General features: G+C 39.9%; 1 protein-coding gene across 3 annotated transcripts in view; it reads right to left on the reverse strand.

Annotated features, from left to right (window-relative positions):
• Window positions 1-24,848, reverse strand: part of NDST2 (N-deacetylase and N-sulfotransferase 2) — a 127,707-nt gene that overhangs the window by 85,321 nt on the left and 17,538 nt on the right. For 2 of the 3 annotated variants that reach the window (XM_063405858.1, XM_063405857.1), the window contains exon 2: window positions 14,756-14,827. The exons of the other annotated variant lie outside the window; for it this stretch is intronic. The gene's annotated coding sequence lies outside the window, so the exon portion shown is untranslated. The remainder of the gene's footprint in view (window positions 1-14,755; window positions 14,828-24,848) is intronic. 3 annotated transcript variants of the gene reach the window in all.

Consider the following 24,848-nt stretch of genomic DNA (forward strand, 5'->3'; position numbering starts at 1 on the left):
TATCCACAATTCCACATATTTGTTGTTAAAGGTAGCTTATTCAGAAATCTGTTTTGACACTGCCCTGCTGGTGCCACGTGTACACAGTCAGTACATACAGGGACTGCTGGAATCCCCCTAAACACAGAGTCTCCTGCTTACTTCAGCATCACAGCCAGGAAACCAAGGCAGACTGCAGCAAAGAAATTCTACTTCTGGTGTGATGTGGACTTGGATCAAGAGGTATATCCGAGAGGAAGAGATTATGCCAGAGCGTTTATTGTATTGTTTCATTCCTTACCTTTCCCTTTACATTGCAGAGGTTACCTCACCCCTTGAAACACAGTCATAAGCAGCAACAGGTTTCATACATGAATTTTTTTTTTTCCTGGGTGCTCTGGGGAAGCAAGAACATGCACTCAAGTGAGCATTCATGCCTCAGTCAGCTTGAGGACAAGGCTCTGCACCGAAGCCCTTAAGACCTTCTCACGGCTGCTGATTTCATCCACGAACTGAAAGAGCATCTCAGCAGGACACTGCCAGCCTCCTTTTCAGCTCCCACTCACTGATTGCCAGTCTCCGGCAAGTGAAATGTCAAGAACCAGGCAGGGGCGGTGTTTAGAGAAGGAGGGATAAGAGATTCTCACCATCCATCAACCTCAAAACCTATTCAGCTGACAACTTGAATGGAGCAGGCATTTCATTCTCCATGGTAACAAGAGATGGAAGGAGGTTGGGGAAAAAAAGTGAGAGTACAGACCCAGGAAAATCTGATGTTGAAGATGCAGGGAAACTTGCAAACTGCAATTTCTCTTTGCTGAGGAAATTGCACACAGAAGAGAGAGAAGCCCCTTCCTTGCCTGCAGGGTCCGAGACAAACTGTCCCATGGCCATAATGAGGTGTCCTTTCTGTGAGCAGTGTTCCATTTGTTCCAGTGTTCCACTGATGTGGGGGGAGGAAATCCCTTATCCTGCACCAATCCTACCCAGAGCAAAGACAAATGCCTTCTGAACACTGGAGATCTGGGAAAACTGCAGATTACTGCTCCCCAGAAAAAGAACAGTCTGAAAGGGAAAAGACACTCTCACTCCCTGTACAGCATCTATTGCCTACAGATCAGTGATGCCGATGCAGCCTGTGCCAGCACTGCCCACAAACCGGGGTGGAGGGTTAACATCACTCACTTTGTCTGCGGTGCACCTTACGTGGAAGAAAACGTTCATTACTTCTGTTACACCGACCCACTTCAATGAACAGATAAAAACAAGGCATTTACTTACTCTTTTCCAAGGCACGCCAAAACCAAGCACGGAAGCAGACAAACTTAAAATTCGGGCAGCACCTTTGCCAGCCTCAAGGGATCTCACGGTAAGTCAGTTCTTATTAACATTTCAGGCCTGGCCATCTTCTGAACTTTTTTTCCTGCTATTTTACATTCATAACTTGAGCTGTCACAGCCAGAATGTGCACAACAGGGAAATTACATTTGGATTCATGCACATTTGTGTTCCAAGCCGGCCCCATGCAGCTACTGAAAAGAGTCTCTGGCTAAAGCACTTATGCAAGATAACCCAACAAAGGGCTGAAAAGCTCTGCAAATCCTGGCTGCTGCCATCTTATTTTTTCTCAGTTCTTTATACTGATTCTTCCCCGAAGAACACATTTAAATCTCCCTCCCCCATCCAAACCCACCCCCTCTCAATTTGGAGTTTGTTCTCACTTCAGTATTGCATATGGGATATGCTGTTGGTGTGACACTTTTTTAATAACTTATATTATTATCTATAGACAGCTTTTTGTTATAAGTGACCTGAAGAGTTGTTTTGAGTTATTCCAGTAGTCCTTATGTATCAACAAATATGTTTTTTAAAACTATGAATTTTTCTTCATTGCACCCATTTGAATTTTGGATAGGCAACTTTCAATTCCTTACATAGGTCTTGACCATTCATGACATTGCAACCCATAAGGCATGTTAATACACAACCCTGCCCACTAAATTTCAGCCTTTATTTACACCAATCATTTCAAAGCCACATGAATACATTCTTGCTTTTGAAAATCACTTTCCTCCTCTGAAAAGAAAAGTTTTATTTTCTCCTTTGTCTTCCAAAACTGATCTTTGGAAAAACCAAAATGGAACCTCAGCAGGAACAATCCTACAGTCACTTGCTACTTGTTCTCCAACTTATCTTCCTGAGACAGTCTTTTCCTTAGGCAAAGGAGGGCATATTTACCTTTTGAAATGTACTTCAGGTCCATGGCTTAGTACTACTTTCCTTTTTATCCTGAAGACCTTAACAAGAAAATGAGAAATGAGACTGCTCCATTCTCTCTTTCCCAGCTAAAACAAACTAAAGTGCAAGTGACACACACCTCAGCTGGAACATGTCAGCCTCCTACAACTCTACATAAGCAAATAAATGCTGTTAAATGCACCTGCATCATCAGATGAATTCAGTTCTTTTCAGCTAGTTTTGAAGAATATTTCAGAATTCCAAGGAGATATTTCCAGGCCATTTAAAATATAGTCTACCCACATCTATTAAGATGAGGGTATTTAACATAGAAAGCTTTTTGTGTTCTTTTCATAGAACAATCTCAGAGTACTTTGTTATTTTGCTTTGTTACAGGAACACAAAAAGGAAAGAATATATTTTTGCCAATCGCCATAAAAGCAGAATCATCTTCCCTGCACTTGCTGTTCACTGCATTTCACCTCGATCCTCTCAAAGGTTTGAAAGCATTGTTGTTCGTCTGGAGCTCAGGGAAGGGATTTTCTTTCTCTCTGAAGTTGATTCTAATGTACTTCAAAGGGTTGCCATCTATTAACATTATCCACTTGTCTTCCTATGATTCAAAAACTATACCCTTAGAAATGAAGAGCTTTCCCAAATCTGTTCTAGCAGCATGCTTTAGGCAAGAAAGAAGACATTGACAACACTACCAATATTCAGAAATGTGACAAAAACCAGTCCAAGAGCACAGAGTCACACCAACCACAGTGCCCACAGTGCGTTCCCTTTCAGCCTCCAGAAGGGAAATGTTGCTGGGTCTCACCAGCGGCACACACAGAGATACACATTTTGGAAACAAATCTACTATGAATTGGCTAAAACCAGTATCTCAAAAGGCACCCTACTGAGAGGTACTGAAGTGAAGGGTGAAGCATGCCCACACAGAATCAAGGCCTTATCCAGCTTCCAAAACAGAAGAATAAACAGTACAGTACAGCCAAGATTCAAAGGACTGCCCACCATGTGTGCCTGCCAGGCAATAATAAAAGCTGAAATGCATCAATAGCTTCAGGCTGGCTGAGAACAAAACTGACTTGAGTTCTGATCAAGTTTGGTGGTCTCCACACAGCTCTTGCATTATAAAATCTACCACCTCTACTGACAGCAATTTTACAGAGAAGTGAACCAGTGGTGAACCTCACTGGGGCAGCATTGGCAGCAACACATCACAGCATCCTGAACTGCTCCTGCCCAGGTAAGAAATAGATCTGCTGCTGCCATGGCTGTGAGCCCACAACTAAGTTCACCTTCTTCAAGTAGATGCCTGCTCTGGCAACTTTGCCATGCCTACCAAGCAAATTAACACGTGATATGGTTTTGCTGTGACAGAGAATGACAGGAGGACTAAGGTTGGGAAGGAACCACAGAGAGTCATCTGATCCCACTTACCTGCATAGGCAGGGCCATTCTAGAGCACACTGCACAGGATTGCATCCAGATGGTTCTGGAAGATCCCCACTGAGGGGGACTCCACAGCCTCTGTGGCAACCTGTTCCAGTGCACCATAACCTGCACAGTAAAGAAGTTCTTCCTCATGTTCAGGTGGAACTCCCTGTGCATCAATTTCTGCCCGTAGCCTCTCACATCTGTTGCCTGACACTACCGAGAGGAGCTTGGATCCATCCTCTTGGCACTCTCCCTTCAGATATTTACATTCATGGATGAGATCTCCTCTCACTCGTCTCCTCTTGAGGCTGAACAAGCTCCCTCAGCTTTTGCTCATAAAAAAGATGCTCCAGTCCCCTCATCCTCCTTGTCACCCTCTGCTGGACCTGCTGCAGGAGCTCCATGTCTCTCATGTCGTGGGGAGCCCAGAGCAGGGCACAGCACTCCAGATGTGGCTTCACTAGGGCTGAGTAGAGGGGCGGGATCACCCCCCCAACCTCCTGGCAAAGCTCTTCCCAAGGCACCCCAGGTGCCCTGACCTAGCAGCAGAACGCTTTCTACAGCTATTCCCTGAAGTACCACATTAAAACAGGGAAATGAGCAAGCCCATTCTACATTAAAAACTAAAATAGACACATTAAACCCTAGCAAAAGCATCACATTTTGTGTTAAGTATTCATCTATTGACCCACACAGCCAAGACTGAGCCAGAATTTACAATTCCCAGAGAGGATGACTTTAAAGGTGTTTTAAAACACCAGGGAGATACTCCAGCCCCAGACTGACTCACCTGACATGAGAAAATGGTGGTGGCCAAATTCTTTCCTGTTCCCACTCCTAACCCTGAGGGAATCTCAGTCAATCAGATAAACACATAGTCAGTAATAAAGATTCAGAGGACAAAACAATAAAAAATACTACACAAGAATTTTTCAAAAGATATACTAAAATTGTTTCAGGGAATAAAAAAGGCTAAAATACATGACTGGAAAGCATACAAAAGTCATCCAGACCTCAAAAAATTCTGAGAACAGCACTTGGGAAAGCCAAAGCATCTTGGTTTAAATTGACAACCATGGCTGAAATATCTCTGAGCTATTCTCAATACAAGTGACTTCAAGGCAGGAATGAGTACGGACAGAGCACACAGAGATGACACAGTGTGTGTGTCATCAGTAAAAGAACACACCGTGCCACTGAGCTACCAGGCACTTCCCCCTCAGACACACCACCCCAAAACAGGAGAGGTGGACTTCATGCATGCCATTTTATCAAAACATACTTCTCTAATAAGTGAAATTATACTAACCTAATTTCCTATTTTCAAGTGTGCCACAAAATTAATCAAAGATAAGACTTTAATAAAAAGCTCTTCAATAGAATTAGCATTATTCACTACAGAGGTAAAGATTGAAATTTTAACCTACTTGCGATTGATTTTTTTATTAGTCGATGTTTTAAAAACTTTTCATAAAATAGGAACTTTCCAGTACTTTAGAAACAAAAAGAATAAATGCAAAATCCCCTGCATCACAAGAGTTTAATGTTTCATAAGAGACAAAAGAGCAAATGACTGCAAGATTCCTAACAATTTGTTTGGCAAATACCATCTAAACCAGCCCACAAAGTCACCTCAATCTGTTATCCAAGAACTTGCAAGAGCAGTAAATGTTAATGACACATGGCAAGGTAAAAGCTATCAGCCAGGAAAGGAACAGCTTTTAGGAGAGCATTAGAGGCTTATATGTTTTGAATTCTAAAATTCTCTATCTGCAGGAAGTTTTCACTATTTCACATGCAAACATTTTCATGCAAATAAATACATTTTCCTCTAAACTAAAAGTTTACAAGGGCACAATTAGCGGTTTTCACTGAGTATAAATTAGACAGCTGCCTGTAATTGGAACCAGGAGCAAAAGACGTATAAGAGATGCTTTCCTCCTTGCAGATGTTTTCCCAAGATTTAAGGGAAAGTTCTACTTCAAGAAATTAATATAATACTATGTAAATCTCCACGGTCTGTGGCTTTAATAGGTACATTTACATGTGAATAGTTAGTTTTGCTTTGGTGGTTTTTCTTCTTTTCGTTCCCAGTTTCCTTTTGGATCTCATCTATTTCATATAAGATTAAAACAGCTACAAAGATGCAGCAAGCCAAATTAAGCTCACTGTGATACCTCTGCAAATAAAGCTCTTTTAACAAGCAGCAGAGAGGTCAACAGCAATGAATCAGTACTAACTGCTGTCACTAGCAGTGCAAAAAAGAAAAACACTATCCCTTGATTCCAATAGGGATCAGAAGCAGCTGTAAATTTAAACCTGTAAGTTTTACAGATGAAGAAATAACTATGTTTCACATGACAGAGGCATGTCTAAATGTATACTTCTGTCTACATTTCATAATGCTACTGAAATACAAGTGATATCCAACCTATGCTTGGGATACAGGACACTACTCATGACAAAGCACTAAGCAATGCCTTAAAACTCCATCTGCGTAAATAATACAAAAACAATGCGTTGGGGATTTGTTGGGTGGGGAGCAGTGGAAATACAGAAATAACCAAGTAGCCAATTTTTTTTCCCCACTAAGTCAGCATTTCAACAACTCAAGTATCTATAAATGAACCTGACTCTCAAGAAAAAAAATTATCTAAATTTGTATCATTTTGCAAATAAGAGGACAATATTTAAAACAGATGATACAACTTTCTTCAGCCTTACTGCTACAACTAAGTGCTTCCGTGATTTCTAAACTGCTTCCCGCAAAACTGTGATCCCAGCTGTAAAAAACAGGGAAACTTCCCTTTCCTTCAGGCCAATGGAAAACCAGAATCAAACACTTTTCAACAAGGTGACCAGAACACTCCAGATAAATATAAAGAAGAACCATAAATTACATCTTTTTATGCACCCCACTCCCAAGACACCAAACTGATAGAAGAACCAGCTGAGGTACTAATGCAGATATGACCTAAGAAGCCTCAGGCACAGATAACCAACTAACCTGTGCAACTTAAAAAGCAACACAAACTCCCAGCTGCCGGCTTCTCTTCCCCAGTGTAATAGGATGTAACACATATTCAGTTTACAGTATGAGGCCATATTTTGGCTGGAAGGCATAAGAGATATCAATTTAACAATGTGTTAAATTGGAGTGGAGCACCTGTCTTACTACCAGCCTGCTTGATTTCCCCAGGGCTGGAGGAAGTGTCTGCCGCCTGGAGATGGGCAGCACAGCCTGACTTATTCTTTCTAACTCTTCCTAGAACTACCTGGGCACAAGGTCCCCAGCCTGACCACAGACCCTAAGCACTGCAATAGGGTGGGCAGAAGCATGTTTGAACCACAGAATCATTTGGTTGGCAAAGACCTTTAAGATGCAGTCCAGCCACCAACCTGGCACTGTCAGGCACACCTGAATCAAACCAAGTGGTGGACTTGGCAGTCCCCAAGTGCCATACCTACACATCTTTTAAATACCTCCAGGTATGGTGACTCAACCACAATGCTAACCAATGCTTCACAGAAGAGAGCTAGCCCCGAATGAAAATATTTGCATCATTTACAAGCATGTCTCACATTATCTCCTCTCACTTGTCTGTGCTGATATAAGAACAGCAGGCACACATTATATCTCAGGCAACTGCTTCAAGTGATCACAGCACAGGAAGAAGCATCAACACCAACGACAAAAGGGAATGTTAGGGAAGCTTGTGTCTCCTACAAAATGCTTTAAAAAAAACCCTCTCTATTGCAGCATGGACTCCAAACAAATGCTTATATTCTCTCAAGGTAGCTTACTTTCAAATGCAAATAATATGATGTGTAATGAAAGGGAATAAAGCCATGTTCACAGAAAATGCAATAAGACAACGGACTGATTTTACCAAAGGAGAAAAGCAGGTCAAAGCTCTCACTAATGGCTTATGTCTGATTTTTAATGCTAAAAGCTTTCTGCACTTAGTTTATGAATTTGGAAGGGAAAAATTATGAAACGAAAGTATGTAACACATTTTCTCACAGACATATTGACTCCTACCTTTCCTGTGAAGATAACCTGCACATTTCAGTTTTCTGCATTTCAAGATTTTATCATCTTTTGGAGCAACAAGAAAGGAGACATTGCTGAAAACATCTCATATTATCCAGATTAACCTTGTGCTTCACTGCTTCCCCACACAAATAGATGCCAAAATACCAAACCGAATGTCTTCTCTCTGACCTCCAAGTAAGTACTACTGCTTGAAAAAATATATTCTGTTACTGCTTGAAAAAAATCTACTGTATTCCCACCCCCTCAAACCATTCCTCTGTAAAACAGTTCATCTTAAAAATACAGTGCTGTCACCTTCCTTTTTCAGGTTTCTGCCATTACTGTCACTATGGAAACAATCAGAACATCAAGTATGTCAGTAAGCACAATTTATAAAATACGAAAGCACTAAAGATAGATATTCTACATAAAACCTAATCAAGACAAAATTAGCGTGTTAGCAAGGAAACATTGGTTTTACAGGACCTTCAATTTCATATGATTTCCTAGAGCAATGCTGCAGTGAGCTACAGCCAAGGGAAGAGCTGCCAGTGCAGCATCATGCATGAAGTCACACAGCCAAAGGCTGCAACAAACCACCAGGACAAAGGGCTATAATCAACCCTTTCCCATCCATTTAAAACTCAAAAATCCATCAGTAAAGAAAAGTCAGTATATCCCCAGAACATTACACCAACATAAAAAATATGGCAAGACATACAGATATTTGTTTCTCTGACACTTAGAAATAAACTAAGGAAGACCTTTCAGTTTGTTTTGCCTGTACCTCAATAGGGCATTCAGTCATATTTCCCTCTATTTATCACCTTTGTTCACAATTGTATCAGAAGCAAATTACTCATAGCTTTCCAACCAAACAAAGACTTGCAGTAGTTCTTAGAGAAACATCAGTTACAGAGCTTAGTTGGGTGGCTATTCTGTTGAGTTGTAGTTTCAGCTGTGCAAAAGTCGAGTGCTTATTATCACTGTAAGATGGGGTTCATCCAAACCCGGACGTGCAGAAGATGCAGTTTCCTCCTACTCCCAAAGCTCAGCACATACTTCACTCTGACATGTTGACTCAATTACTGCACTCGGGATCCTCAAGAGAACAGAAACAGCTCTTTGAGACACCTCCTTCTCTACCACACACACACACACACACATACACATTCTCCCTGTGCTTATTTAGAAGCTCGTTGCCTTTCATCATCACACTATTCTCTCCTACGTTACACTGATGCACCTACCCACTTCACACTGCTGCTTTTCCTCACCTCTGCTGTCCTGCAAAGGAAGCAACTACGTACCCCAAATTCAGCTACTCAAGTTACAATACTGGCAACAAAAGCAAGAGGGACCTCTTTTTATGACAAGATAAAATATTTCAGCTCAAGAAAAAAGAGCAAGAAAACAGCTCAGACACAAGAGTCATAGAGCACTAGGAGAAGAGGGAACAGACATGAAGCTGTAAACCGCTTTTAAAACATCGTGGAGCCAAAAGAATAAATGTGTACTTTCCTTAATAATGCCATGGCAAATGTTAAGCTCCAGGTGCCATTTCCAGGTTGGGAAGACAATTTGCCAACTAGTCAGTGCTGACCCTGAGACTGCTTTCTGCCTTTAGGACTTGGCTGAAGGACTTCTGCACATTTACTGCTTTTGATCCTACATGCACATACAGCAAAGCTCCTTACATTCAGAGCCCCTGAAGTGGCTCAGTAAAAGAAACAGTCCACAGTACTCTTGTTTTAAAAGCTCTGTTTTTGACTGGCTATCTTGATGACATTGGAAATTTATCAGAGTATCCACTTCTTGACACAGGACAAGCCACTTAGGACAGCAGTTCAGGTACTCTGAGATGGAGATAGTCCCTTCCTCACTTGAAACATGCTTTTGATTCCTAATTTCCAAAACATGAGATTATTTTGTAATGCTTAGTCTAAGATTTCCTCTATTAGACTGCAGAAGTCACTACGTGAATTCAGACAGCGGCTGCAAGGAGAAAATGACTGAAGGATGTGGAATTCTGAACTATCAAGAGGGCAAGGAAGAACAAAAGTTATAAATTACATAACTGAGTGAAAAGGTAGAGCAGAGAATAAAGTAAGATAAATTTAGTAAGTCTTTTGTGGGAGATCCCCTTCTACAAAAAGCTTCTTCTAGAAATAGAGTGAATTTTGATGCAGCTTCCCTGCAGTTAATTATATTAGTTCACAAAATCAGGCAACCATATGACAGTACAGAGGACAATTCAGAGCTGGAGTTTATGTTGCTCAAATATTGGACAATTGTACAAGTTTATATCTGTTTTCTATCTGGCTCTTTTTTTCCTCTTTTCCATCAGTCGTGCATGCTGGATGGGTTCTAAATACCCTGTGCTAAAGTATTCAATACTTTTAAAAGCTGGAATCATATTTATCTGGTACTGTGGTACTTCTCATTTGTGTATGTAGCTCTCTGCCCCTGCTTCTCTTGTATCCTTTCCTAGGCTTTGAAGTGAATAGAAAACGCTGCATCTTGAAGTCCAGGTAACAAACAGTACCTACACAATATTTTCAGTATTATCACCTATTGTACATTTCTAAGCACAATTTCTAGTGCATTTCTAAGACCATAAATAGGCTGCTCCAATCAGTCTGATATTAATTATAACATGTCCTCTAGCAAAGACTGCTCTTAGGACTCTGAACAACCACTAAACTCAGTGCCACAACACCAACAGGAAAAAATCCAAGTAATAAACATAAAGAACTTTTGCATGTGCTGTATGACTTCTGCAGAACTGAATATGTCAGAGACCAGTAGGGGAGATCATAACAAAATCCCTTGTCATACACAGAAGGAGCCTTTATTCTTCAGGTATTTAGAGTAAAGCTAAGGACACAGTAAACTCAGGTAAACTTTTTTCTGAATAAGAAGCCTACACAATGAATTAAGGTACTTGAGTTTACTCCATACTGACTTCCTAGCTGTAAAAAGTTGACTTTACCTTTTCTCAATGCATTCATGCAAACAAGTCTTCAGCAGTCAACATGTGAAACTCTCGCCCTCCACGTGCCTTGAGAAAAAGTCTGGGGCAGGAAAACTATTTCAGTATTTCCCTGTGATGCTGGATGTAACAAAAATAAAATCCGTTTCTACCACACAATAAAACAAGTAGTTTGTATTAAGGGAGAAAAGTACCCCAAAAGGGTCCTTAACCTCACTACAAATACCTGGCCTATAAACTCAATGTGGCAAACCTGTGCTACACAGAAACAGAGGAGTTTCACTAACTGGGATTCCACTCAAAATGCAGGATTATTGCTTATAAAAGGGTAGACAAAGGAAGCAAATACAGAGTTGGAGAGAAGAAGGCAATCCTGCTTAGTGGAAAAATGCACCTGAAGTCTGAAATACATACACATTTAATCTTCTTGGGCTGTTCTTGCTTAGTATAACCATAAAATAAAACTGTATCTATTACTTCTTCCCTTCTTTGCTTACTGATTAGTGAACTGAATGTCATCATCTTACTCTGGGTTCTTGGAGCTTCTTTCTAATAGATTAATAACAATAGAAAAGCCACAACATTGAATAGCAAACACCTGCTATTTTCTTGGACTTTCATGCATTTTCTAGCAGCACTCTGAACTAGAAAACACTCTTCATACACATGCTCAAGGTTCACATGCAGTAAATAGTGTATATAGTATAATAGTGCAATATAACAGAATACAAGTGTTCATACTGAACTTGCTTCCAATATTCTGATACTCTGTAACAGAGCAACAAGAAGGCAAACAAGCCTCAGAAGACTTGTTTATTTTGGAAACTGACAGTGATTCTCAGTCACCTAACAGTTGTCTTCAAAGAAAATATACAAAATTCAAAGGTTTCTACTGATTCTGGAAGAATCAGTGCTGCTCAGGAGCCAGCACTCAATACTGCTTACATCCAAACACAGCTCTACCACAGTCCAGCAGGCTCTCCAGAGGAATCACACACTACCAGAACAACTGTCAAAATCAACATGCAAAACCAAGTCCCCACTGTATGTGGTACACCCCAGTTATTTCAAAGATCCTGTCATATTACCATAAGATAACTTGCTTGGTAAAAATGTCAAGTAGAAAGAAGACAGGATAAAATGTAACTTTTCAATCAGTAAATACATTATTTCTATGAATGAATTGCATTGATGACATTTGTGCCCTTTTTCTTTGGCATAAATAAAGTAGTTACCCTGCTGAGAAAACAGAACCTCTAAATCCAAATGAAGTTTGCCATCCATTCAGAGAAAGAATAAGATGACAATCATGTGGCATACATTTATCACCTATTTAATGGAGTTCTGGAAATTGGAGATTGTCTGCAACAAGTACAGTGTAAGAAGCTAGACAAAACAAAAGGAAACACCTGAAAGCATGACTGCTGGCAAGGAGTTATTCCCAAGGAAGCGCTGAGGAAGTAAGGACAGCACTTCTTAGCAATTTTTCAGACCCAACACCTATTCAAAGCTATTATTATGTGGAATCTCCCTCCTGCTCTTGCTAGTTCATGGGAAATTTCATCTCTGCCAAACAAATCCAGAGAAGCTGAACTGTAGATTCCATTAACTTGAACTCTGAGACAGCAACTCAGCTACTGTGAGTCACTGACAGCTGGGAACAATCCTGCCAGCTTGGGAGAGACACCAAACTCTCTGCAATATCCACTCTCATACACTCGAGTCCACAATGGACAGCACATCTGCAAGGAATCACAAGGATACTTTACTGCTGCTTACTGGAGAGGGAGGTGTCTGCCTGAAAAAGATTCCTCAGCAGGAAGGGTCTGCACCAGGCAGGTGCTGATAACACAGCCCTACATGCCCAGAGCTCTGAGCAGAACAGAACTCCATGCTCAAATCTGGTATTTCCAACACAGAGGTGCAAAACTTTGTCCTGCACCTGAATTTCTGGTGTGAATGAGGATCTCAAAAGGGATCTTAGAAAGCTTTCCTGCAGTAAACCCATGTACTTACAACCACTTCCAGATCATCAGTTCTCTTGGGACAGAAAAGGAAGTGAAAATGCAGTATGTTAATTAAGGACTCCAAAGATCCCTCTAGAATTTCTATGTGTATCAAAAAAGACATTCAAGCCTTCCTGCATCACAAATCAAAGCACAAAGAAACAGATACCACCAAACAGGAGGGATGAGCAATCAGCTTCTTTTGATACCTAAAGCTGCATCGCTAAATCCAGTGATGTTTGTATCTCTGGTCTCATCAGGCTGTCTGATTTTTAAAAAATGGCTTGTGCATTATATATTGCTTTTGTAGCTGCACAAAGTCACTGCATGTCTACAGTTCAGCCAGTTACATGGATATGGCAGAGGGCAAAGAGTAACTCATTTGGCAGGGTGAGAGAAATGACAAGAGGAAAGAAGCAACTTGATGCAGATTCCTTAGACTGTATTTTATAAAAGCACCACATTAGGAAATAAAGTTCAGGGAGTTTGCTTGGGATGGGGAGAGGTTTGCCTCTTTTTAAGGAATCCATGTTTTCTAGAGGACAAGCACAAAAACACATGGCTCATTAGTAACTGCCCTTACAGTTATCAACATATAAGATTTATTTGCTTTTACCTTGTCTACAACAGGAAGCTTTAGAAGAAAAAAACCCAAAATGCTATTTCCAACTCAGCTCAGTTGTATCACTAAGTCTCACGTGCTTTAGCCACTAATGATAGAAAGACTAAAAATGCTTAGCCTCAAGAGTATCCTGGTAATTGCTGAACTCAACCTTATTAGAAACGATTACTCTCTACAACCCCCCCAGGTACAGAGAATTATTCTTTATGATTATTTAATAAAATTACAGTTTCATAACTGTAACTTCTTCCAGGATGGATCCTTACATCTACCTGCCACCTCCTAAATTAAACTTATTCTTGCTTGCTTGCTAATCTTTCTTCATACTGTATTCCTCATGATTGCATCTCGCCACTTCCCGACAGAGGAAACATACCAAATCAAATGGAATTTTAAATTCAATGCATACTGTTGTGTCCAATATTAGCCACAGACACATTTCTGACACACAGAAGTACTTCTGGAGCTGTATGCAGTAGACTACTGATTTTAGGGTCCTTTAGTTAGGAGACTGTAAGAGTCCTTGGTCAGATAGATTCTCCTCATTAAACTCACAGAACAAGAGAATCACAGACAAGATCTTGCTTTACCAGACAAATTTATCTATACACAAAACAAGGAGAATCTTGCCTTGCCTTTCATGGTTTCGAAGATACACCCTGAAATTTAGCAGGTTGATGTTTAATGCAGTCTCATGGAAAACAGACGAATATAGACATTACAATATCACATTTACTTTCATCTACACTTCTTTAGAGTACTAATAACTTCCTACAAACAAAGTTTTGTTTATTTCCTATAAACTAAGTTTGACACTCCCCTTAGTCACTGCACTTTAACATGCCTGTCACACTCAGTATTTCACTGACTCAACGGGAAGGTTTTGAAAAACTTCTGATAAGTACTCACAGCAAAGCAATGCCATTAAATTTACTCCCCATCTTATAAACAGTTTTGTTGATTTGATAAAAGTCTGTTCAGTTAATGCTCAGGTACCTCAGCTCCCTTCAGAAGACAACTGATGTGGTAAACATAAAATTTTATGAGAAATTCACACAACTACATAGGACACAGGTAGTCATGCAGTCCCCCAGCTATCCCTTCCTGTGTAGATTACAGGCTGGGTATTGTATTTCTATCACTTATTTTCAGGGTCTCAGATTTCTCTAGCTGAATTCAGATCTGTTCAAGAGATGAAACATGCCTACCTTTCTGCTCCTCTGGTCTCCAGTGCTGCAGAATGCCACACAATCTACATTAAACCCAAGTCTCACGGAGTTCTGATGGCTGACGCTCACAATTTTATGAGCTGGTAGATTAGACTTTCTCCATTGCAAACCCAGATATGGTTTAATGTGACAGGTTTGGCAAGTCTGAATTTATCAGTTCCTCTGAACATAAATCTGCATCAAAGAGGATGGAAGTTAAGCACTCACCTTTTCAGCAGTGCCTTTGTTCAGAAGCCAACACAAAGTCAACAATGCCTGGCTCACAAGCACACCCTCCAGCTGGGGAAAAAAAAACCCAGAATGGGTTTAGATTAGAGATACACAGGAAAGAAAGATCAAAGAGTACTTTATTTTATACACATATGAAGAGCATTGCACACAGGCTGTGCAACCAACCGCTTTGTTCTAACAGAAAATATTCAACACCACAGTGCACACACTATTGTGTCTCCCTAACAACATGTCAAGTGAAAGCAAATGCAGTATTTCTCAATCACTGAAACCAATCCCCAAGTATATAGAAAGAAAAGCAGGAAGAGAAAGAAGATGCTAAGAACACCTTGGTTTGTTTTAAGAGTTGACAGTCCACCAGGCAAGAGAGTTCTAATTTCCTTGACTATAACTGCCAGAGAACTTCGCTTTAAATTACACATAAATATATTTCTTCATAATGAGAAAGTTCAAGCACGCCCCCATAGGAAGTCCTCAATACCAGAGCCCAGACAGCAACTTGAGTTCTTGTGTGGACTGCATAACAGCAGAATCACAGAATATTGTGAGTCAGAAGAGATCACAAGGATGGGTGAGTCCAGCTCTGAAAGGAATGGCCTGCACAGGGATCAAACCCACAGCCTCGGGGTTACCAGCACCGTGCTCTGACCAACTGAGCACGATCCTGATCATGGAGAGAGCACATATAGAAATTAAATGGAAATATAAATTTCTGTCTTACAGTTGTGTTTGAAAACAAAGATTCAGGGTTCTTTGCTTTGCAAAGGGACATCCCCAGATCGGTACACTTTCCAAATTCTTTAAATAATCTCCTCAAATTAATTCCAGGGCTGCCTTCCAGACTACAGGAATTACCCAGCAAATGCCAAGCACAGGCAAGTCCTTTCTCCACCAAGCTGGGATCTGGGGCAGCAGCTCCATGTGATGACTCCTCACTGTCCATCTCCACCACAGCAGAGCCCAGCAGGCACTTGGCACCTACCCAGAGAAGGAGTTCCTGAGGGGAGCAGTGAACCTGAACACATTTTACTATTTACCCTATGGCACCAGCCAAACAGCGCAGCTTAGGGCTGCTCCCCATGTGTTCAGATGCAGTCAAACTGACTTTCTGAATGGAATTTTAAGATGCACTTTATTTCATTAACAAAAAGTTCTCTGCTGCTTTCCTCTACATTAAAAAGGTTTCAGTCCTGTTGACACCATCCCATCCTGTGCAGGCTGGCCACACATAAAATAAATAGTAATCCACGGTCTGGGAGCTCCCTTAACCTTCCCCACTAAATGCAAACATGAACAAACCAGTGCAACTAGACCTCTGTATCTGGTATTAGTTTGCTCCCATTTAACTGCAGCTACAGCTTTTAAGCAAAATGTAGCAAGACACCACTCATGAAAAAACATTTCTGAAACATAATCACCTTTCTTCTCCCCTTATACCTTTTCATACTGTTTGCCCAGCTATTCCTTTTTAAAACACTTTTTTCCTGAGGAAAGGCGGTATCTAAGATTGGTATGCAATAATGTAGATTTGAATCAGCAGGAAGCATTAGGGAGGCAATATTAAAGAGTTAAGAGAGGCTGCCAACTTGCCCTAGTACCTCAAAAGCAAACATAAATTAAGTGGGTAAAAGATTTCCAAATTATTTAATCCATTTTCATTAGAAAACTGACTCTTTGATGTTAGATTATTTCCTGAGTATTTCTACCAGTCTTCTGTATTATATATTTGTTTTTATATATTTGTTCTTCCAGTCTTTCCTTTGGGCAGACTATCTCATACTTTAATATATTTTATAACCTCATTCCCTTGTTTCTAGTTATGCCCCTTCTCACTCTACTCATTTAATTAGTTTCTATCTTTCAAGTATGTGCATTTCAAATATTTGTAGGCTCTTATCAGGTCTCTCAGCTACACCTCTGGTTATCATACAGCCCAAGAAGGCACGTGTGCCTGTGGGTCCCTTGGTCTGTACTCCTTGGCCATTTTGTCCCTCCAATCTCTTCAGTTCATTTATATCTTCTAAAACCAAGAAGTCTGGGCCTGTACAACTTTCAAATTAACTCTCACAGCTGTTCAAGAAGGAACTTCTCTTTAATTTTTGTAACTCAAAACCATATTAATTTACCTTTTGCTACCATGACACGTCTATAAACTGATTTATCTGCTGCACAGCTACTCACTCCAAATGTTTCTGGTGCTTGAAAACACTAGTGTTTTTCCAGCTTCACTCCTTCTCTGGAGCACACACAAACACATTTCTAGTCAAACCTTTTTCACTGAATTCTCCCCAGTGCCTCCCCACAGGGGGGAAGTACTTTATTTGATATTTCCTGATTAGTTCTACTATCTCTAGTTCACCTGTTAGTGTCTTCATAGTTGATTCACTTCTAACATTCGGCATCTTGCAAGTTTGGAAAGACCCCAGCCTCTAATAAAGGTGTAAAAACTTATTTTTGGGTAAGATACAACAACACAAGGACTCCATGTGCCTAAACAGAGTATTTTTAAGCAGTACTACGCTTACATTTCTGTGACTTCCTGTTGAGAATTTCCTGTGCTCAGCCTAAATTATGTAATGCAAAAGACCAAAACACAATCTGATGTCTCTTAAGGCAGTTAGGATCCACAGCTATGCCAGCAGTGCTGTTAGAAGGCAGCAGCTGCCTCCCTTCTTGTCCCTTCCCCACACATTAACCAGCTGCATGTTGCCTTTGTCGTGCCACCACTGCCCTGTGGTGAGCCAGGTTCTTGTCCTATTTTAGATTCAAAGCATTGTGCACCTGCACAAACACTTGTAATGGCCCTCTGCACAGATTCTGCAGGGACAGAGGAGCGGGACTGTGTGAGAACTTACACCACAGAATATGTCCATCAGGTCCTGTACTGAATTCCTACTTGTAAGCATCACCTTAGCATCAGAAAGGAAGCCTGAAATCCTGTGACTGGGCAGCCTGCAAAACCCCAGACTTCTCAGAAAAACACAGAAGGAGAATCCTTAAGACCATGTGAACAATCACTGAAGATTTCTCCATAGTGGAGGGGACAAGATGAATAGAACACAAGGCAGATCTGTTAAGGAGCCAAATTCATTCAAGGATTGGAAAAAAACTTGATGGAGTAAAGGAGTACAAGAACACATTGTTTATTGGAACTTTGTTTTTTTCAGACTGTTATTAAATAATTGCATAAGAAAGCAAAAACTGAAATAAAATTTCATCTGGACACAACTTTGAGTGAGGTGGGTTGAATACACAGAATAATGTGTATTATTTAAAGAAATTCTAACAGAGAGAACTCTTGAGCAGTCTAGGACCATAGCAACAAAGAAAATAAGAAAGAAATGAAAACCAGAAAGAGAGGTCTTCAATTGTGAGCTATAAATTTCTTGTCGTTACTCTGTAAGAATTTATGTTGTCTGTCAGTGAAAATAGTCATGTGATCAGCACTGTAAAAAAAGTAAACAAGATGTTCAGGGGAAAAAAATAACATTATATACATTAGCATTTTCTAGAATACACTTTCTAAACATATACCTTCACCTTTAATGTATTTAAGTCCAGCTTGACTGAAGCAATATTTAGCAGAAAGAAAAATCCTCAAGAAAATTCAATGAAAATTATCAGGGCAAAGAATACAGCTAAAATTGAAGGGAAACTATACATAAACAGTTTCAGTACCCTTGAAATCACAAACAGGCTTGGAATCAGTGACATCTAAAGCATTTCCAACACATTTGCCTGTTATCTCTGCTAGTATCCTCCAGGACAGTGCACGCCTGGTTTCCAGGCAATCCAGTCTACTGCTTACTGTCTGCACTGTTGGAAAGCTTTTCCTGAATTCTAATTATACAGTTTACACCCCTTACTTCTGAGCTGTGTGAACATAGAAGAGATTTTTTTTTTCTCTTTGCAGCACATTTAAAATTTTTTAAATTATTGTAACTTCTCCAGCCTGAATAATCCTGATTGTTCTATTCTCTCCTGGTAGGTAATGTTTTCTTTGCTATTACTTTCTCCTGAGCTACTTTCTGTTGGCCCTCATCTCTCTTCAAATATGGTGTGCAAAAATATCTGCAGCAGCCCATTGTTCCACAACACAGTAGAGAGAAAGACTGCAACAGTCCTACATGATCTGAGTTCAGACTGGACCAATTTCTTGGTCGGTTTCTTCCACGGATCAATTTTCCACAACACAAAAAATAAAAATTCTATCACTCCCTCTAAAACAACCGATTAGGTACTAAGAACAGAACACTGTATTACACATACCATTTCTGTGACTGGATACAGCATTCTCTTCTCCTTTTTTATTTCTCATTCTATGCCTCAAAGTAAGCCAGAAAGGAGACTGGCTGTTGAAATAAAAGGATAATGATATCAAAGAAACAAAGTAATGAAATGACAGACAGCAATCTTTCTTTAATGTATTTGTGCATGGATATATGACATCTGAAAGCCATCACACAGTATTTATAACACTAAAATGTCACCTACTATAAACACAGGAAACAGTATTTTGTGACCAAATTGTTGAGAAAACTTCATATCATTTGTTTGAACTATATTCTCACTTCTATTTGCATTACAGCACACACCAAAAGGCTTTAGCCAAGGTTAGGATTATTGCATATTATGTATCTACCCAAACACACAGCTGCCCTTTTTACAAGGGCATGTAATAATAGGACTTGGAGGAATGGCTAAACTGAAAGAGGGCAGGTTTAATTTTGGAAGAAATTCTTTACTATGAGGGTGGAGGGGCACAGCAAGACATCACCCAGAGAAGCTGCAGATGCCCCATCCTGGAAGTGTTCAAGCCAGGCTGGATTGGCTTTGAGCAACCTGGGCTAGTGGAAAGGTGTCCCTGGCCATGGCAGGAGGGCTAGAAACTAGATAAGATGTGTTCCAACCAAAACCATTCTAGGATTCTAACAGTATCTGTAATCAGATTCCTGTATGCCTAACGAAAGAGATGCCTTTTTAAAAGACATGGATAGAGTAAACAAGTAGATCAGAAGTATTATCAGAATTTTACACAAACAGAACTGAGACAGCAATGAACTACCAAAGTTCACATGCAAAGCAGAGCAAGAGGCCTAGATCCAATTTTCTAATCATAGTTACAGCTCATTGACCACAAAACAATGCTCCTGTCCTCTCCCTTATCACCAAATAACACATGTATGATGCCTGTGCCTAAAGCTCCTTCACAGTAATAGTGGTGGTCGAACAACACGCATCCTCTAAAATATTTTCTTTTTTTACTATCCTGCATTTAGGCAGCCAATATCACTGTTTTCATTCCTCCTTCTCCTAAATTCATGCCAGTTCATACCAAAGGCCGACACAAGCAGGGTTTTAGGGAACAGCTCATTTCACAACTGAAGGAAACTAGGAACTATCACTGCAGTCCACCTCCAGCAGCTAGTTGTTAAATCAGGAGAACTAAAAACTTGCTTTAGTTTCTTCACTCTCAAAACTACAGTATGATGCAGTGCTGCACTAGGACAGCTGGAAAGAGAAAAATCCCACCTTCAGTTAGAATGCAGACTTCAAGAAATAAAGAAGTAACTGAAAAAAAAGCAAGCACGCCACAGACATTTTCATCTACACTTGAAAAAAGCATGCACAAACAGCTAAGAGCAGTATCAGAAGTGAGTATATGTTTTTATGAAGAAAATTGGAAATGCTGCAGGAAATGATGGAAAAGCAAACAGCTAAACCAAAAGCTGGGTTAGAAAGGGACATCTCCCCAGAGCCCTGACAAATCCACCGCAAGACCCTGGGGAGATGTTAAAAAACAAGGGGCTTTCTTAGTGTTTTTATCACTCTTTTACGTGACACAGTGCATATATTTACAAAGAGGAGTAATGCAGTACACAGAAACTAAAAATACTATTGCATAATGAAAAAAGTTCAGGAGACACAACAGCATTTGATCAGACACACAAAGGTAACAGACCACAGAAGGGTACCTCAGAAATGATGTGAGAAAAACTGATAAGGGTATATTTCAAAGAAGAGGGAAGAAACCACAGAGCAGAGCTGGCACAAAATATCACACAGGTTCCACTTGCAGCTTAGTGAAAAGCCTAATGCAGCATTACAGCAAAGCACAATCTGCAACAAGCAAGCAAAAGAGTCAAGTACCAACATGTATAGTAAGCACATAGGAAAAACATATAACTGGGTACTTTTATAACCTATTTTGTTCACTTCATATTAATTATATCTTTCTAATCACTTTATGTTTGTCTCCAGGCAACAGGACAAACCATGCATGTAAGAGATCAGGATACTATTAATATATCTTTAAGCTGGGGCAGATGACAAATTTTTACAGAGGCAGTGAAGAATTCCAGGCCGTGTTTCCCCACCAACTGGAAAAAACCCGCCCCCAAATCCAAAAACCATCCCACTCACCCTCCAGATTATACGCTCTGCTGCAATACAGCAGCAAATACTCCCATCATGCAAATTATCATGCTATAAGTACCAGTTCTACTTCTATTATGTGATATAATTACTTGCATAGGATGGAAATGTATCAGTAGAAGTTAGCAGGAAATGGGTAATTGAGACAATTCATAAACTCCTCAATCTGCTCTCTAGCACATCTGCAGAATCCTGAGAAAAGGAGGAAGACCAAGGACCAGATGAACTTTGTTGCTGCCATGAACCTGATCTGCTGTCCAGCCTTCCCACCTTTCAGTGAAATATTACAGTTCTTGTCCTCATCTTGTATCTGTAACAGAGCTTTCAAACCTTCAACATCAGAATGATTTACAGAAGACTCCTCCCAGTAAAGATAGGTAATGCACGTGAACAGTTAAAGGCAATGGGATTTTCTGGCGCATGGAAGAAAGAGCAGCACACCGACCTCTGCTAAATACAGTATCCATCCCCTCTCTCCAAAAGAAATGCCTGTATGCTATTAATATCACAAGATGAAACTCAGCTGTATAAATAAAACCCCTCATTTCAGCTCAGTCTTCGTCATCTCTCTGGCATCCACCACAGTCTCTTCACAACAAAACTCTCAGGAGGATCTGCAGCGCAGGGGTTTTTGCTCAAGTGCACTGGACAGGAATGCAAGTCTGTTTTATGATCTCCTCTTGGCAATGTAACATTTATGAACAATTAGGTTGGAATTAGGGAAAAAAACCCACATCAAAGCCCAAAGTTCTGTAGGAAGTACTCGAGTAAGTATTTGCAAGTCAGCATGGTTTAAAATGGAAACACACTGTCTAGAAGTCAAGGGGACCCTGCATGCTCTTTCAAGAGGCTCTCTGACATGCTGGATAACCTCAGATACATCACTTATCTTTCCCACATTAAAAAAATATCTCCTGAAATAAACTTGCCAGGTAGCTTATTTTTAGAATTAAAAAATAAATACACTGTAAGTCTTCCTATTATTATTACTGCTGTTACTATGGGGGCTGAAGTTGTCATCAGTGAACAGACAGGACATAATTTAATTTTCTTCAAATATTTATTATGCGACAACATAGCCATCTGTTTAACATTCACTATATTTAGTTTCTGCCTTAAAAAACAGAAGGCAAGAAAATACCAGCTTTTGACTTTCACTTCCACATATTCTTTCCAGCCACATATGCACTAATACATGGCCAATATCCTTTCAACTGTAGTATCCAAGAAATTGCAAGAAAGCAGAAAGCAGCTTGGATGAAAACAATTCCAACCACAAATTTTTCCTCCAACATACAAAAAAAGAGAATTTCTAGTTTTAGCAGTATAAATTTTGACTTCATCATTGAGAAGGAAAAACAGGATATGAAGCAAAGTAGTGGGACAAGAAGACATAGACGGCAATAAAGCACTGTGCACAACGACCATATGCTAAAAGAGGAGTGACATGATAATATCATATATCTGCACAGAATAGTAACTTTTCAATAGCATTAGTTTCTCTCCAGTGGATTATAATAAAAAATGTCTTTCTTAAGTAACAGCTGTTACACAAAGGTGCCTTTGGCATCTAAATGTATTCTGTTTGGACCCTTCTATGAAAAGGCTTCTCTTTTCTCTGTTTGCATTGTGTACTTCAAGCAGCTTGTATACAAAAATCTTTAAACATGTCAAACCACTGGAACTTTGAAATAATAAAAGTCAAGGAGGTAGCAAAGAATCTAATCAAGACACACTGAGTGCATTTTTAAGTAAGGAAACAAAAAACCAGAAAACATCAGTTAAAATGCATTCATCCCATTTTATGCTTTCCCATTCCCTTACCTACTATTCCAAGCCTGAGACCATGAAACCCTCTGAACACACCTCGGGTCCTGGCAGCAGCACCCCTTCCCATGCCAGTCCTGGGGTCCACCACTGCAATTCCAACACACAGAGCTCAGCCCTCACTTGGAGCACACCCGAATTTTCTAGGGCTATTTATAAACTGTGATAGCACATCAGATCAGTCATGCCTGTCTGAGAGATCAGTATCTGACACCACAACAAAAAAGGGCACAGAACTCAAGCCAAGAAACTCCAGCACATAGGTGAAAAAGCATAAGCCAGACACACCAATGCAAAAAGATGCACAAAACTACAACGCCTGTATTGTTTTAAACAGCTTATTTTCAGATCTTCTATTGCTTTTCAGATCTTCTATTGTCTTCCTGGTTTTATACAGCCAAAAGATAACATGCTGTAACAGTGGCACACTGGTATCATTAATTTACTGGCACTTGATGATTGAATGGATAACAACTCCCATATACAGTATCAGTAATTTGACCTTCAGCTACAGATGTGACCTTCTGTTCATAAACTGCAGTTTCCAAATACATGAAGCAAATGAACTTTTTAAAAACTGACTAATAAACCTATAAGGATCTAAATATTACCTTTTTCCCCCAGAAACCCCATGGAGAAGCCTAATCATTTAGGAGAGGTAGCAATTGCCTTGGAAATACTTCGGTGTTTGTGACCAGCACAGAAGCTGCCCACTTCCAAATCACACTCCTGTGGAGCAAGGGTTGAGCACTGGCACAGGCCTGTAACCTCTCCTCAGTTTCTCAACAAGGACAAAGGTTTAGACAAACACAACAGCACATAGATTTCTGTCCAAAATGAGCTAACACTGGGCTTGGTTTAAACTGAACATGGTGGGAGAACAAGTTGAAGACGTGTCATAGCCTGATCCATGCAAATAACAACCAGGTCCACTCTCTGTTATAGTTACAGGCATACTCTATGTTATAGTTCTTGAGCATTTCACAAAAAAAGGGGGGAAAACCCCCCTTGAGTTACATTTTTTCTTCATCTTATCAAAACTTTTCATTTATTTTTAGCATTTATCTGCAATGCAGAATACATTTCTACCAAATATTTTATCACCGGTGAAATAATCTGAATCAAAAATCTTGTTTTTAATGAGATATTTGTAATTGCTTTGTGATCTGACAAGAATCATAGCTATTTAAAACATTTCAAAAATATAGGACATAAGAAACTCATTCTGAATTTGGCCTAAAACTCATACACATCAGTTCCTATAATCTGTACAGTCTAGTCCCAGGTATTTCAAAGACTAGCTTGGAAGACAAATTTGCAAAATAGGAATAAGGAAAAGTAGTCCTTCTTATTGTTTATACTTATGGATACCTTGATCTCAAGGAAGCTGTCCAGAAGTTTGTTTTCACTTGCAAGGTTTGTCTATGTAACTGCCACATAAATGTCAGATTAGTTTTGACCCTACACATTTTTAACCTCAATGATGTACTGTAGATGTACATTCCACACACTAATTTGTGTGCTGAGTGCAATATTTCCTTTGGTCAGAACTGAGTTTGTTACTTTCCAGTATCACTGACAGTTTCCCTTTCTGATGGCAGCAAGGTGTCTGTAACTAAGCCACTACTTCAAACAAAAAATCGTCAATACCCCTTTTAGATGATGTTTTACAGAGAAACAATTTCACAAATAGAAATGACTCTGCAATCACAGTAATTCATAAAGACACTGCAATCAGTATGAAAGATACTGACAATGCATGCACTGCGCATTCTCTGCTTATGTTTCTCAACAGCAGGACTACCCT

The sequence above is a fragment of the Prinia subflava genome, chromosome 9 (assembly GCF_021018805.1).
Source record: "Prinia subflava isolate CZ2003 ecotype Zambia chromosome 9, Cam_Psub_1.2, whole genome shotgun sequence".
NCBI lineage: Eukaryota > Metazoa > Chordata > Aves > Passeriformes > Cisticolidae > Prinia > Prinia subflava.